At 50.2% G+C, this 4,986-nt stretch overlaps 1 long non-coding RNA gene across 1 annotated transcript; it reads left to right on the top strand.

Annotated features, from left to right (window-relative positions):
- On the top strand, positions 1-2,214 carry LOC109283705 (uncharacterized). The gene is made up of 3 exons (XR_002090977.2): positions 1-121; positions 408-685; positions 1,723-2,214. It is a non-coding gene; the product is annotated as an uncharacterized LOC109283705 (long non-coding RNA).
- Positions 2,215-4,986: the final 2,772 nt, after the last annotated feature.

Below are 4,986 nucleotides of genomic sequence, written 5' to 3' on the forward strand. Positions count from 1 at the left end.
GTTAGGTCTCTTGGCTCTGCCAGACTCCCTTATTCCCCCAGCCTCCGAGAGGAAACCCTACATGTTTCCCCATTATACAGCCTCATCCATCCCAACTAGGAGACTTCCTGGCTGCTCAAAGGTAAGGGCTGATGGGGGTCATCTGATTCCCCAAATAGATGCACCTGGGAACTGACCCCTTCCCCAAGCTCCCAGGGATGCAGGGAGTCTGAAACAACAGGCTGCTCCATGAGCTGCTCTCCCCACCCAGTCACCTTTGCCAAGAGACGCTTCCCATCCAAGCACTGGGGGACAAAGCATCGCCCACCCACATACCCCGGGGTCTACATAACAACATAAGGGGCACTAAAATCTTTTGGGGATCCTTAATATTTCACCCTGACATGGGCTTTCTCCATGTTCCCCAGCCTCCAGTATCCTCCTCGGCCCCAACCCAATAGATGTGGGAGATGAACAAGAGGAGTCACTTCTACTGTCCTGGATTCCTGTATCCCAGCCCACACATCCCCTCTCCATGCAGCACCAGCTCATATCAAGTGCTGGCGTAAGCAGGAGGGTAAAGCAGAGCACAGCCAGCTGAAACCACATCCTCGAGAGAGTCAGAGAAGATGGGAAAGGCAGCCCCCTCAGCCCCCTGCAATATTTGGGTCGTTCACACAGAGCCAGTCATCTGCAGAGCCTTCAGGTAGGGAATAAAGGCAAAATGAGTGGTTAATGCTGCCCTCTGCCGGAAAGAAGAGGCACCGATGAGAGCAAAACTACAAAGGTTTTTTACTATTCCCCCTGTGCTGTCCCCATACATCTCTGGTCTGAAGCCCAGTCTGGGCAATACTCAGTCCTGGAGCTGTGTCAGGGGCAGAGTCATATACATCATGACCCCACAGGGCCAAGAAGAGGCGATTGATGCCACTGGAAAGGGCAGATTCCTCATTGCACACACACACACTTCTGGCCTTGGAAAGGCCTATGGAGTTCAAACACACACACACACACACACACACACACACACACACACACTTCTGGCCTTGGAAAGGCCTATGGATTTCAAGCCGGTGCATAGCCCCATTGTAGCAGCCTGACTATCCCCCAGTGCTGGCCTGGCAACCTCAGCCATAGCACTGAACAGCCCTTGCCTTTCTTCTCAGACAGGCAGAGTCCAAACTGCAAATGCCTTCACAAGTTCTTTCATCGTGGGTTGAAAACCTACACAGCCAGCTACATGGCTCAGCAAACGGGGAGAGGTAGGAGGGTCAAGGAGAGGGGGGAGCAGTTGTTGGCCAAAAAAGAGGGGGCAGCTTCATTACCCTGCACTTGGTCATTTCCTGCATCCTCCTATCATCACAGCATGACAGCACTGTGAATCAGTGATGTGTCACGTAGCCCCATGGGGTCAGCCCACCTCATCCAGGAGGCTCCTAGGACTCCTGGGATTGGAACGGCTCTAACTCCACTCCCTCGAGAGCTCTCAGCCAGGGGGCAAAGGGCAGCAGTGGGGCAAATGTGCTTGTTGCCTAATGCTCAGATCTAAAACCTTCCAGACCTGAATGTCTACAAAGCTAGGAGAGGTTCTGAGCTCCTGGGTGTCTAGCTGAGCTCATCACTAAGTGTTGCTAAAAATGTACCAATGTCTCATAAAGCTCCAGTGACAACACTGCTACGGCTTCTGCAAACAGCGCACTATCTATGCTTAACATCTCCTTCTCTCCCCCCCCCACAACCCAGGCCTCACTACTGCTGTGTTGCAACAGAAAGCTGATCACCATCGCAGTCTACATGTAGATCCTGGACGGCACCACCCCAGTCAATGAGGTTTTGGTAGGAGCTAGATCACAAACACCATCTCCTCCTGCTCAAAGAGGCTGGAGCAGCCATCACAAGACGCTGACCCACATAAGTGAGCATCCAGGGTGCTTTGAATCATGGAGACCCACAGACCTGAACAGCCCTTCATTTCCAGCGCTGCACTTTTATCAGCCACTCAAAGCAATGAGATCACTCAGAGAAACAGCAATAACGGGCCTCGATGCTATAGATAACCCGCCATTCTGCACAGGGCGAGGTGATGAAGAGGCTTCCCAGCAGCACAGTATTAAAATAATAGCCAAAAAAATAAGACAATTAGAAAATGCAATTTTCCAGCGGGTGCATTTAAAGATCTTATCTCCCACCGGGAGGCAAACCAATTTCCTTATAAATTAAAAATAATTCAGCTCACTGGAAGTTTACTGCTTCAGTTCCCCAAATCCCCACCATGGATGGGTTAGGGAAGCTGCAAAAGCCTGCATGCAGCCTTCACCTCTGGTCTGATCACTGGTCAGAGTCCAGCCCCGCTCAGCAGCGGCTACGAGCGGTTCTTACCATAGGATGGCTGGTGCAAAATAAGCTGGTGGCTCTCAAGCCTGTCCTTTCTGGGCTGCTGTTTGCATCTCGAAATATGAAAAGCCATCGCTGTGGCAATCCCCAGTTCCCTGGTGAAGGGTGTAGCTCCTGCCCGTATGTCACAAAGTTGGTGTGTAGGTTTCTATTTCAATCATGGATGAACTTGAACTTCAATTAATGGCTGAGAAAGCTCCCAGCCTACACTTGAGTCACCCGCCGAGTTTTTTTGACAAAGCCAGGGAAAATATATTATGACAGCCCTGATATTTCCGAGGCAAAAAAAAAAAAAAGCCAGAAAAATCCCTCAGGCCGTCTTTATATAAACCCACCAAGAAATTCATCACTGGTTCAGGTATGCAGGTTGCAGCCGTATTGGTCTAGAGGAAAAGGCAAGCAGGACTCGTAGTAGAGATGATATCTTTTATTAAACCAACCAGATTTTTGCCCAAAAAAAAAAAAAATCTTTAATTGCAAGTTTTTGGGCACAAACACCCTTCCTCGGGCATTGGAGAAAAGACTGTAAAAGTTCTCCTGGGTAGAAATGAAGGTTCATATTTCATAGGATTTCGCAGAGGAGTCGATAGATGGAAAACTCATCTGGGCTCCTTGGGAACAGACCATAGTTGGTTTTTTATTTAAGGAACTTTCTTTAGATCCCTTTTTTTCCAGCAGGAAACCTTATCCCGAAAGGGGATGGGAACAAAACCGCCGCTGCTTCGGAAAAGGAACAAAGAAAGAAACCTGAGCGGTTTCCCCGCTAACGCGTCCCCATCTGGGAGAGTTCTGGCATCATTGTCCTCTGGGGAGTTTCTTGTGCCTTCATCTGATACTAGTGGCCACTGTCAATATGTTCTGGACCAGCTGGCGCCCGGATCTGAGCTCCAAAGGTCCTCCCTGAACCCCGGGTGAGTAGCACAAGATGAGAGTTGTAACCCTCCCTCCAGCCCTGTACCTGTCTCCATTGAACCTAGAGCCTCAGGACACTAAGGGGCCCTTCTTTAGTCTTTTCCCTGCATGGAAGCCAAAACCAGTGCTCAACCCCTTTTCCTTGCTCACCCAGGAGGGCTGACATCCATGCCCCTCGGCAGTTTTAAGGGGAATCCTTTAGGAAGGGCGCTGCTAGGCATTAGACCAGAGAAAGGGAAAATGAAGAATTAAAAGGAGAATGGCAGAGGTAGAGAATGCATCACAGCCCATTATCAGCTACAAGCTATAGACAGCTCTTTTCTAATTTTCCTGCTAATGTTTAATCCAGCGAGGGTCATCAACCTCCCAAAGCCCCTTTAGAAAGGCAGTTGAGTGTCACCTTGTGATGACATGCACTGGATTGGGACTCCAGAGACTGGACTGGGACTCCAGAGACCTGCTCCAGGCTTAGCTCTGATGTTGAAAATCAGTGTAAGGCTCTAATCTTCCCTTTTGTGAAAGAAGAAGTAATAATGCTCTTGCGTACGGGAGGCTGCAAGGGTGACAGCATTACTGTCTACAGGGCTTTTGGGAATAGCCTAGATTTTATAGCCAGGGAATATGAGGCATTAAATGAGCCAACAACTCGTTCACACTCTTGGGGAACCGCTGGGACGGGAGCACAGGCTGCCTGGTTCACAGGTCTGGGCTCCAACCCGCACAACGCTGCCTTTGGAGAGCGCCTGTAGCATGCTGCAACAGGTTACCAGTGCTGGAACAGGCTACCCAAGACCCAGCTAGACAAAGCCTTGGCTGGGATGATCTAGATGGGGATGGTCCTGCTTTGAGTAGGGGGTTGGACTAGATGTGACCTCCAACCCTCATTTTCTCTGACTCTACACTTGCCGTAAATCCCTGCCCGAGGGAACAGGAGAGGCTGCTTGGCCTGCCGGGAGTCCCACGTTGTTCTAAAGAAGAGGGGGAGGCAGCTCAACCCGAGCACAACTAACTTGAGCTGGCAGGCGTGTGGGAAGGGAGCGAGAGGAAGCGATGTCTGAAAGGTCACTGTCAAACCCATTGATCAGCTGGAGCTTGGGGAGCTGGAGCCTAGGCAGGCATGGATGTGAAGGGACGTGCGACTGCTGTCTCACACCGGTTCTCGCACAATCCACCTCCCACGGCACCCCTCTGCCTATTATTCATCATCTCCTGATGAGCAAAGCTGATGGGACAGCACTATGCTTTGCAATCATAGGGAGAAACTAGCTGGACCACAAGTCACCAAAGAGGTGACAGGGCCAGGGGAGAGCCAGGCAAGGAGGGGAAAACATTTTGGAAGAGACCTGAGCCCATCCAAGTTGATGCCCTCACCCCCCTTGAACTGCTGAGGCAAATCCCTGCACTGCCTATCCAATATTGACATACATGCACATGTACAACATGCTCCTTTTTCCTCCAAAACCAGCTACTGGAAATGGAAAGGTGGCAAAAGCAGTTTCTGCCTCACTGAGCAAAAGTGCATGCAAAATCTGCACGAGATTCACCTCCTTAGCTGCTGCTGCTACTTATTTACTACAAGGAAGATCTCTTTTCCTTCCTTTCAAATACAAGGTGCATTTTTTTATTCTGTGCACATGTTGCATGCGGAAAACATGGCAATTTTAGGGCTTGAGGAGCACAGCATCCTTCAAGTTACCTTGA

The sequence above is a fragment of the Alligator mississippiensis genome, chromosome 16, assembly GCF_030867095.1.
Source record: "Alligator mississippiensis isolate rAllMis1 chromosome 16, rAllMis1, whole genome shotgun sequence".
Lineage (NCBI taxonomy): Eukaryota > Metazoa > Chordata > Crocodylia > Alligatoridae > Alligator > Alligator mississippiensis.